This window comes from Euprymna scolopes, chromosome 27, assembly GCF_053919585.1.
Source record: "Euprymna scolopes isolate OS-2025 chromosome 27, ASM5391958v1, whole genome shotgun sequence".
Taxonomy (NCBI): domain Eukaryota; kingdom Metazoa; phylum Mollusca; class Cephalopoda; order Sepiida; family Sepiolidae; genus Euprymna; species Euprymna scolopes.
The window spans coordinates 71,312,513-71,324,845 of NC_136508.1; the positions used below are offsets into that span (position 1 = coordinate 71,312,513).

A 12,333-nucleotide genomic window follows, 5' to 3' on the forward strand; every position below is an offset into this window, starting at 1 on the left:
TAATCATGAAGATGATGATGATAATGATAATGATAATGATGATGATAATAATAATAATAATAATAAGAAGAAGAAGAAGAAGAAGAAGAAGAAGAAGAAGAACACCCGACTGTGAAAAAAAAATATTGAGAACACTCGACTTTGTAATAGTCTGAAACCTAGATGGCAAACTTTTAAAAATTGGTAAAACAAAAAAAAAAAGAGAAAAAATAAGCAAAAAAACATGAAAACATGCAAATGTGACTTGCAGCACGAGGCTAAAAAATGAAGCAACAAAAAAAAGCAGCAAGAAAAGGAAGACTAGCATGATTCAGATATAAAAGCAAAACAGGACCTTTAAAAACAAATTCTTTAAAAATGTAAAGTGAAGGAATACAAAAACAGAAAAACGAGACTGGATTAAAACAAATCTCTACTCGAGAAAGTTATGGGAAGTGCTACAAGATCACACCGGAAATGCTGAAGGACTGAAAGACATGAAAAATGAGTTACAGCAAATTTAAGAACGAGCCGAGATTAAAATCAGCAACGAAATCTTCAACAGCACCCAAATGATAATTGAAAATTGAAGAGCATCATGTCACGACAGGGAACACGCATATTGGTTAAAAATCCATGACACTATAAGAAAGGTCAATCCGTTGCCTGGAAAGATGTGTCTACGAAGGAGATGAAGCAGAATGCATACGCAACAGTAGAACCACACTGATACAAAAGAAGTAGTGAAAGGTAACCTTCCGAAGCAACTACCTGTAACATTGCACACGTGTACACACGTAGATCAAACACATAAGAATTTAATACAAGTAATTACTCGGCTGCTGCTTTTATAACAACATTTATTTCCAGGTACTTTCCCGAATAAACATGATCGCGTCCTTCTTTCTTATCTCTTTTTTCTCGCATGTTGTATGGAACGTGCTCGAGACATACCCTGCAACGTTCTCACGAATGTGCTTTTCTGACTATGCACACGTTCTTTTTTATAGTGTTTTTCTTTTTCTCTACTGTGACGTCATATCGGACACGGCTTGGCAATTGAATACTTGCTCACCATTCGTGTTGAAAATACTAACAACACAACTAAGAAAGAAAAGTAACTATTGCTCTTTCATAATCGTGGATTACGCTCAGAAGAAGAGACTGAATGACGAAATAGAGAAAAAGAAACACATGATCTTTTATACATACGACAAAAGATCCTGAAAGATGTGACTATTAGAAAAAAGAACCTAATCATGATACGGATAAACTACAAGAAAGCATACCATAGCATCCCTCAGGCATGGGTAATAGAATTCTTTAGAATGTACAAAATACTAGGCAATATTTTCAATTTGATTTAAAAAACAGAGAAAACATTATTTAAGCTGATTATGCGTAGCAACAGCATTTCTGTAAATGTTTTATTATTCATTTAAGTTTTATGCATCTCGGTAAACGTCACGAAGCGAGGAAAACATAATTTTTTATTTCAACATTGAAACCCCATATTTTAATTAATTCTGTTTTTTATATATATATTTTGCTTAACAAATTACTCTGTATTCAAGAAATATAACTTAGTTTCAAACTTTCATCTAAATCCTCTAAAGAATCGTAAATCACAAAATCCATGAACAATAGTTTCACACACACTGTTCATTGTTTTTTTTTTTCATACAAGGTATATTTTAAACATACGCCGCGAACTTGTTCAAATTAATTATTTTCTCGTTAAATATATATGTTTTATTAGGATAAAGAATTTGATTGATTGCTCGGACGTAAATTTAGAAAAAAAAGCAACATTGAAGTCCAGAATTGTTTTGTCCGTTTTACCTGCACTATTTATTAGCATGCATTGTTTCATAAGTTATAAACGGGTAAACGTCTTGTGAAATTTGCTATGATATTATTAGTATCTTTTTTCAATTTCAACCACTACATTAAAACTTAGAAACGAATTAACACGCGGATTCCATGAACAAAGCTTCTTTCTTAGAACTGCATACCTGTGGAACTCTGTTCCGTCCGCCTGCTTCCCTCTGGACTACAACTTGAATGTCTTCAAGTCCAATGTTAACAAATTCCTAATGAACCGCCCCCTTAATTAAACACTTCATCAAATCTCCACACTAACGTAATGTACTTGCAATAACCCTTATCCCTGAGTGGCTTCCGGGCCTTGATAAGTGGTGATCACTGTGTAAAAAAACAAAAACAAAAAAACACGTGTACTTAATTTGTTACCTCACAGATAATTGTTGCAAATTCTTGTATGGATTCTTGAATCATTACATTAATCGACATTATGATTGCCGATAGCGTAATGGATACGGTACTAGGTAATTTAGTTCGGATTTTGAAGGACCAATCCTTAATGCAGGCGATATTTAAATACAATAGAAAATTATTTAAAACCTATACACAGTTATGACCGAGGGAACGGGCGTTTTTGCCTCCGTGGAATAAATTTAGATTTTCGTTCGAAATTCAGTTTACACTTCCTCGTTCGACACACAGATTCTCGCATTCGATAAGATAAACCTAGAACATTTGATATTTTACACGGATCAGAACATTATGGCAATAATTTTCAAGATAACAAAGGTATAATAAAACGCTAATAATTCATATTCCGCAGTCAGAACATCTTCTAATTTGGAACCGCCAAAACCTTCCAATGTTGTCCTCTAATTGAAACATTGCGTTACCTAAACAACAGAATATAATATCGGGCAGAAAAACTTAAATGCCTACTGGAAAGAACTTTTATACATCTTATTGAAAACCTGAATGTCTATTGCTGAGAGCACGAATGTTTATTAAACACCGTTATCTTTGCATTATCTCTCTCTATATATGGATTAATCAGAGACCAAGCCATGCGTTTATTTCCTGTTTGAAGTAAATACAATTTCCGGACAAAGGAAACACCGATATTAATAGAGGTCAAATTTTAATAAATAAATAAATAAAAAATTGATACTGATGACCTCATATGAAAATATGAATAAAAACAAAAATACATATTGAATAACCAGCAACCAGTCAAGAAAGAGCCGCGCAACCTATTTATAGACCAGTCGGCAAAGGGTTAAACACTGATATAAACGTGTCGGTCTCGATAATCGCACTCCAGTAATAACAGAGGATGACGAGGGTCAGCTACGTATCTCCATCTTTTTACCAACAAAACAGAAACATAATAATAAGAGGATTCAAAGCCCAGGGATGGTCTGTTTCACAAAAAAATGTATGACTTTTTTCTATCACAATTCAAAGTTTTAAATGTGAATTAAGAAATCAAATGTAATCTTATGAGTTCTATAGAGCCTATTAAGTTATATACATGTTCTATATGGTGTATTGAGTAATATATATGTTCTACAAGGTCTATCCAGTAATATACATGCTCTAAAGCACGTATTGAGTAATATACATGTTCTATAGAACGTATTAAGTAATATACATGTTCTGTAGGATCTATTCAGTAATATACATGTTGTATAGGACCTATTCAGTAATATGCATGTTCTACAGAGGTATTAAGAAATATAAATGTTCTATAGGACCTACTCAGTAATATAAATGTTCTATAGGGCAGATTCAGTAATATGCATGTTATATAAGACCTAATTAGTTAAGTACAGTTTCTATAGGGTCTGTTCAGTAATATACAAAATCATGATACGAGAAAATTGCCTATTCGATGTAGTGCATTATAGTTTCACTGTAGTGAAATGTTAAAGCAAATACTTGTATATATCAAGAAGCAGTGGGAGATTTCTATTGAAAGATCTGGGAAGATGTTGCATTCAGGCAGGGTCTCGCCTTTTCTAAGTTACTGGTGCATATGGTAGCGATACCTTCAAATAAGTACAATAACCATCATAATGAATATCACATTATGACCAGAAAGAACAAGTAGACGTATTTAACTATGCATGTTCAGATGGAATAACATTCTCTTCTTGCACTTTCAAGCAAGTAACTTTAGGACAGGTGTTTACAACATCATCGCATGAGGTCACTTACGATCAGTTTCTAAGAAATACATCGTTTCTCTTCATAGGAAGAGATGAAAAAAGATAAATTACAAAAGTAATTGCTTCAACAGTATAAAATTGCCCGAAAGTTGTCGATAGTCGATAGGAATCAAGTCTTGCATTAAGCAAAGCCTGGCATATTAATGATTACTACGGTTTGTTCTAGATAAATACCTGCGTTTCATTATCATCGGAAAACTTTCAACAACATACGAGGGTCGTTCACAAAATTATTCCTTACGCTTTTTACTCCAAAAAACGAACAGGTACCATGCCGAAAGTGCCACCATTGAAACTGGCGGAATTTTCTATTCTATCTTTTTTTTTCTGCATGTGCACGATTCTCAATTAACTTTTGCTAGCGATGCATGAGAGTCTTGATTCATTCCATCCGTCCAGCGCCGGCGCAATCGAGATTGAACTCACTATACAAGTTTCTACTGTAATTCAAATCTTGTAGGAAGCTGAATACTTGATGATCCACCAGGGCTATCAAGAGTATTTTTATCATGACATCGTTACAAGATGGGGTGCCTCCCACGGTTTAAAAGAGTCTCATCTACCCTCGAGAGAAGAATAGACCGCTCTAGGTTCTCAACCTGGTATTTACCTCGCGGTACATACAGCGCTTCGCCTTCCCAAATGGTCACCCATCTGATACTGGCCAGGCTCAATGTTGCTTACCTTCGGCGATGTGGCAAGAACCGGTGTGTCAACATGATTGTGCCGTATATGTCAAGAGCCTGGATGCTCGGTTGTAAAAGTCAAATCCTGCTAATGGGTCTATTTTTCATAGTTCGATTCCGGCGTGGTCGTAGGGGAATTATTGTCCACGTAATGCGTCCCCCAGAGATCAGAACAAGACGAAGTCTGGTGGTGCCAGGTTGGAGTCTGTGGTTGATATGACAACAAATGGAACACTTCAGTTTTCACTCGCTATATGCAGGCAATCAGGACCGGCAGATTTTGATTATTCCAACGTAACTTTTAGAGTAGACAGTCAACCATAGTTCCATGAAATCAATTACATTATTATTGCGTTTTTATAAATTCGACAAACGATGTCGTGTGTTTTACATTAAATGAGCACTATAGATAAATATTTCTACTTTTCTGAACAACAAAAGAATGCATATTGCAATTTTGACCGTACAACGTCACTATATGACAACTGTGGGGGGGGGTTAACTTCGAGATGTCTTTTCATTTTATATTTTAACTCCTGCAGCTGGAAACAGTCAGGAAAACATGAAAAAAACAGTTGCGGACATATAAAGTCTTTCAGTCCGAGAGAAATAAGACTATTAAAGCAGAAGCCGCTTTGGCATCTAGAAATCTCAGCAGTGAAAGAGGTTGGATTTTGCTACGTTTCAGGTTAGTTGGAAGTATGCAGATCGACGGGCGATAGTATCATTATTTTATGAGAGAAGAAAATGTATTCAAGTACTTGTAAAAACACCCAAAGAGATGCAACATTGCAGTGATGAAACAAAAGTAGGATATTAGTCGATAGTGCGCAACAGCATTTTATTACCCTCCCTAAGAGTTATAGATTAGCAAAAGATGTATAACTAAGATGTAACAACAACCCTCCGTTCACGTCCGTGGAACTCTGTTCCCTCTGCCTGCTTCACTCCGGACTACAACTTGGATGTCTTCAAGTCCAATGTTAACAAATTCCTAATGAACCGCCCCCTTAATTAAACACTTCATCAAATCTCCACAGTAATGTAATGCACTTGCAATAACCCTTATCTCTGAGTGGCTTCCGGGCCTTGATAAGTGGTGATCACTGTGTAAAAAAAAGCATAAGGGAATGGGGGCTTTGTATAGCTCTAGGATAATTTCTGGCACGAGTAATTTTCCAGCACAGTAAAAGGAGCCCACGTTCTTAGCGGCAGCTTTGGTAATGTCCACACTGTATTTCTTTCCGTTCATATTGCCCGTGATTGTTAACTCGTAAATGTGGAAGGAAATGATTCTACGTAGTGTGTTATTTCTCATAACAGCCCGTGTTCAAAGAGACATTTTCTAGTTTATTATGGAAAGAAGCTTAGTATTAGTAGCATTAGATCTGATGTGAAATATAGAGGAAACTTAGGCACACTTTCTATCAGCACATCATTTTCACTTTCCTCCAGTCGAGACTACGTTTTTGATTTATAATGTTTTTCCGTCTGTCAGTAATTTTATCTTTATTGATTTTTTAAAAACTTTTTAGTTTTTTTTTTAGTAAAATTTTTTATTCGTTTCGGTTTGCGATTACACCGGCGGCAATATTTTTACAATCAACCAATTTTTCCAGTCCTTCGGTACATACCAAAGACACATTGTCGTTTCGCCAACTACATTTAATTACAAGAGTGAACATAAATAATGTATACTTGTCAACTGGTAACAACAATATATGACACGACATAAAATATACTAATGGGCTGCAAATCATAATTACGTGTCAATAAAATGAAAAACACAATAGCAAAAATTATTAACATACATATATATCAATATATATATATATATATATATATATATATATATATATATACATACATACATACATACATATTGCCATCCACAAACAGTAATTTTCGTTGTATCACAACTCATCAGTGCGGCTAGACATACACCTTTCCCCAGCCGTGTATCGAACCTTCAATCGTCGTATTGACAGTCGGCATCTCTCACCGTCAGACCACGAATCAGTGCTGCAAATATTTATCCTCGTATGTGTATTAAATCCACACTCGACTGATGTAATAATGCTATAAGCATTAATTTGTTTACAATCTAATTAATTCTGGGCTTCGCTTTATAGCTGAAATACGCGTCGGGTGAAATGTTATTCTTTTTCTTGTCCTGCTTCTTTCTGATATTCCCTATTAGCGTAATGTCACACTAAAAGGTAGGTCGGAAGTAATATGACAACTTGCCCCACCTCATTACAATATTCATATATTTTTGTAATGATTTTCTGAACATGATAGCCCACAAAATAGAGATCATTCTACTATTTTTGTCCAGATTTGTCGGATTTGCTTTTTTGAAGCCGAAATGTAACTAATTTTACTTTGTTTAAGTAGTAATTAGGTTTTGTCAAAGCGTGACGTACGGAATAATAAAGAAAGGAATGAGCATACTATTATATAGGTAGTGATGTTTTTATTTTTATGGTGCAAAACAAACAAAAATCGCATATATTTTTATTATTATATTTAATTTTAATGATTCCTTCTTTGTGGGGTTAATTTACGGTTTTGATAGCACTTCTTAAATTATAAAGAGTACCCCAAATAATAATGTGGATTCTTATAAAACGTACAACTCCCATACATATAATAGATACTCAGAGGTGCACCGAAAAATTATTGCATAACTTAAAATCTAATGTCAAGCAATCCTACTGCTATTATTTTTGGAATCTAATTTGTTAAACACGTTTACAATCAACATAATGTTCCTACCAACTATAACAACCTTTTTTTAAAACGTGTTTTGCTCTACAACAATATATACAAGGTACATTTTATAAGTTTTCAGGCATTTTCGTACGGTCCTTTTTATTGATAGTCCACATACACAAAAAATTTATTCCCTTTCGAAGTAATTTTCTCTGGCTGCAATGCACTTGTATCGTTCAAGCAATTTCCTGAAGTCCCCACAGAAGTCCTCTGGTGTTAGCGTGTACAGAATACTCGTCTCAACCTCCTTGATCTTCTCAATTGTCTCATAACGACAGCTTCTTAGGATTTACTTGAGCTTAGAAAATAAACAAAGATCATGGAGAACAAAATGTTGAGTATAAAAAAGATGATGAATTGTCTTGTTGCCGATCCTCGTCAAATAGCCTGTGACAAGGATAGAGTTGTGGATGACTTACTTGGAATAAGGTTTCGCGCAAATCATCCACATCTTAAGTTCCTCGGGAATAATTGCGTGTAAATCCCACACACTGACATCAAATAGTGCACTTATTTTTTTTCTATAAGTATAAAAGGGTCCTGATCCATGAAATTCTTTATTTAGCCAACTTACTCCGGTGTTGTGACATCCTTACTCCTCCCACACCTATCATGATTCCTCATAAACTCCTGCTCACCTTGATGGCTTATGCCACGCGAAAACCAATGCTGCAATCATGATGGTCACAAAATTTTTCTGAAGCATTCCGTATGCTTCTGTTGCATATGTTACAAGTTTAAAACAGAATTTTATTGCATATCGTTCTTCTAAAATGTCCTCACGTCTAGCTTGCATTTTTGAAATTCATCAGCTGTGATGATTAGGCTTCAGTTGGGTGTATTCAAATTTCTGCTGTAGCTGTTTACTTGAAACTGAAATCATGAAAAAGATAACCCACCTCATAAGGTGTATAGCTATAAAATACTGAATTTTCAAGAGTCTATGACAATTTTGGATACATGTACAAAAAATCCGGTTGAGACGAAGATATATATATATATATATATATATATATATATATATTTATATAAAATGGGTTAATGAATTCCAACGAAAGAAAGATGTATATTTAAATAAAAATTCAGCATACCAATGAATAATAAACACTTACAAGCCTCCACCCCTTGGAAAAACTTCCAATTTAACAACAAAAATCCCTATTTTTACACATTTGAAAATAATTTCTGACGAGGACGCATCACCGACCGTCTGGAACGCGCGTAAACGATTTCAGTGACTTAAAAAACATTATTACAATGATCCAAACATAATTCTCAATGAAAAACCAAGACACGGAATGATAAAATAATGTTAAAAAATACACATTGTTGGTGACTACTCCCTTATTTAAATATATATATATATATATATATATATATATATATATATATATATAATCAAAATAGTGTGTCCCTGTTTCACGCCGTTTTTCTTCAATATATCTTTCACAATTATTAATGGTTATCCTCTCATTATATCAGGAGGTTGCTTTTTGCCGAGAACTATATGCCTAGATAATAAAAGTTTTACTTCTAAAAACATGTCGGTGCGTATACAACCATGTTTCAACAGCAGCTTTTGTAACTTGGATGTTTTAATTTAAAAAAAAAAAAACAAAAAAAAACTGGCATATCTTAAAATAAAATAAAAAGATCTAACTCGAAGAAAGTGATTGCAATTTTCAACCATCTCTCTCTATATATGAGATATTGTTTCGTAAACTAGCAGCTTGTTTGGTAAAAGTTTTGCAAACAAGGAAATATATATTTATATAAATGATGATATGGTGGTTAATACAATTATGTCTATTTTTCTTTTTAATTTACTTTTTCACCCCAAACAAGGCACATTGCCACGATGGTGTAGGGGACACCTATCAGGGACATACGCTACTGGGTACTATGTAGGAAGTTGGGCAGCAAGATGTCGGTTCACGTTACACTTTAATTTCTGCCCGTCAGTACAGTTGGGGAACTTGGGACCCGGGAGGGAATTCCAAAGTCTAGCGGTTCAGGGAAAGAAACTACTGGAGTAGAAGGCTCTCTTACATCTAGGGATTTCTACTTTGTAGGGGTGGGATTTAGCTTCTTGTCGGGTTTGTCGAAGGTATTTACGTCGTGAGGGGCACAAGTGCATGCAGGTCGTCAGAGTATTCACCATTAAAGTACTTGTAGAATAGGCAGAGGGGTGCAATATTTCGTCGGTGGGACAGAGGCTGAAGCTTAGATGACTGTTCAGGACCTATCAGGTTGGTGACTATATTTTGTACCTTATCTAGGAGCGAAAGACTAGTAGCAGATGGACCAAGCTAAATATGACAACTATACTCCATACATGGGCGAATTGTGGCCTTAAAGAAGTACATAATACTTTCGCGCGTTAGTAGCTTTCAAGCACGTTAGAGAGAACCTACCATCTTCGCAGCAGTCCTGGCAATTCTCTTAAACAAATAGTTAAATGTATATAACTGCATGGACACACACATTAATTTATCGCATGGTTTTCTATATTAAACATAAAGGAGTAACTTTTTATCACATTAAAGACTATTGTTTTTTTATTTTTAACTACTGTTTATCCGCATCCAAAATGGCCGATAGAAATCAAGAGCCTTTTTGAAGTATAATACATGAGTTATAAATGATGATGGACGAGTCTTAATCTCCTAAGGTTGTGGAGACATTGTATTACTTCATGCAGATTGTCTTGGTCAAAAATAGCCCAACGGCATCCATCAATCGCAAGCCTTCCCATCATGTACATTACATTTTCTTTTAAAAATTGTCAGCCATAAATACTGATCAGACTGAACGTTGCTTAACTTCAGTGATCTAACAAGAACCGATGTTTCAATGTCACTATGCTATCTATATTGTATATAAGTAGGAGATAAATTTGTCTGTCGTATTCTTACTATGGTTTAACGATATTATATTTTTAAAAAAATCTGTGCTAGTATGTTCACGCCTGTGTTCTCATATAATGGAAATGTAAACGTGTTTGTATATTCACGAAATGAACATGCTGTAAGGTAAGAACACATTAAAGATGCTTTGAGTTTTCCAACAACAAAACGAAATAGATCTGCTTCGCTGGTTTGTGTCAAAATATTATAACGATGACTTTTTGCAATTTATCAATTGGCTAACTAATCCTCCCAGGTAAGGTATTATGTACCAGCGAGGGGGGGGGCTATCCAGTAATATAACTATTTAAGGATATACACTGCTGATCAAAAATTTAAGACCATATAAAAATCTTTAAAAAAACAACCTTTTAAGGATAGATTTTAAACTTTACGACTTAAGGTTACTAATATTACAAGCTAATAGTTTATGGAAACAAAAAGGTACATTCCAAAAATGTTATTTAAAAAAATTGCATTTTATTATGAATTAGGCTTTATACACATGATCAAAATTATAAGACCAAGTGTATACATTGTTAGATTTATAGTAATTCTAATGTTTTTAGTTAAGTTAGCGATTACTAATCACTGTGTAAAGGTGTTACCATGCCTAAAGCAAGAAAACCTACCAAAGTTGGGCGCTCTCGAATTCTAGGATACCATAAGCAATGTTTGTCACGGCGAGCGATAGCAGCTAAAGCACATCGCAGTAAAACTGTCATGTGCAACTTTCTAAAGAACATTGAGAATTATGGAAAAGTAAACTCCTTTGGTGCGTCACCCCACATTATTTTCCTGGATCGAGTAGGAGAATCAGACGGGTTCTTATAAATGACAGATGACTTTCTTCTAGTGAAATTAAGGCGGGTAGAGATACTGATTGCAGTCCAATAACCATTAGACGACCGTTACAACAACAAGAATAGTAAATAAAAAGCGTAAATAAATTCCTCGATATTTCCACGTCACAATTCCAAGTGGACAGCTAAAGATTTTATCGTGAATACCAAATCATGGACATTGAGAAGTGGAAGAAAGTCCTGTTTTCTGATGAGAAAAAATTCAATTTAGATGGTCCTGATGGTTTCCAGCGATATTGGCATGACAAAAACATGCCCTTTGAAATTTTATCCACATGTCATGTTTACGGGGTGCTTTTCTAACAGACGGACAATGGAGCTCCACGTGGTGTAGGTCGTCAGACTGCAGCTGGTTATGTTAGCATGCTACAGAAAACATCTTTGATGATGGAGGGTCATCGTTTGTGTTGGGATGGATGCTTATTCCAACAAGATAATGCAACCATTCACACTGCAAGACGGAGCTTGAGCTTTTTACAAGAAAATGGAGTCCATCTCTTGGGACATCCTGCATGGTCATCAGACTTGAACCCAATGGAAAATGTTTTGGAATGGATGACAAGAGAGGTTTATCAAAATGGCAAACAATATTCAACAAAAAATGAACTTCATTAAGCTATCTTAAGAAACTGGAGCAGGATCCCTCGCACCTTAATGGAACCCTTATTTCTAGCATGACCCGAAAACTTTTTGAAGTCATCAAAAGCAGTGGAGATAGAACTCATTAAGTTTAATTGTTGAATGTTTTCATACACTTTTCATACACATTTTGTACAATTTAATAACATTTTAGTCTCCGGTCTTATAATTTTGATCATGTGTAAAAAGCCTAATGTAATAAAAACGTAAATTTGACAAATAAATCTTTGGAATGTAGCTGTTTGTTTCCATAACCTTTTAGATGGTGGTATTCCTAACCTTAAGTCGAAAGAGTTTAAAATCTATCCTTGAAAAAGATTTCTTTTTTTTTAAATTTTTTAAGTGGTCATAAATGTCTTATCAACAGTATATATATATATATATGCATATATGTGTATATATATATGTATATATATTATTATTATTATTATTA

General features: G+C 34.6%; 1 protein-coding gene across 1 annotated transcript in view; it reads right to left on the reverse strand.

The window, feature by feature from the left end:
* The window catches only part of LOC145248915 (sex peptide receptor-like), a 1,158,544-nt gene that overhangs the window by 500,272 nt on the left and 645,939 nt on the right, over nucleotides 1–12,333 (reverse strand). The gene's annotated exons all lie outside the window — the stretch shown is intronic.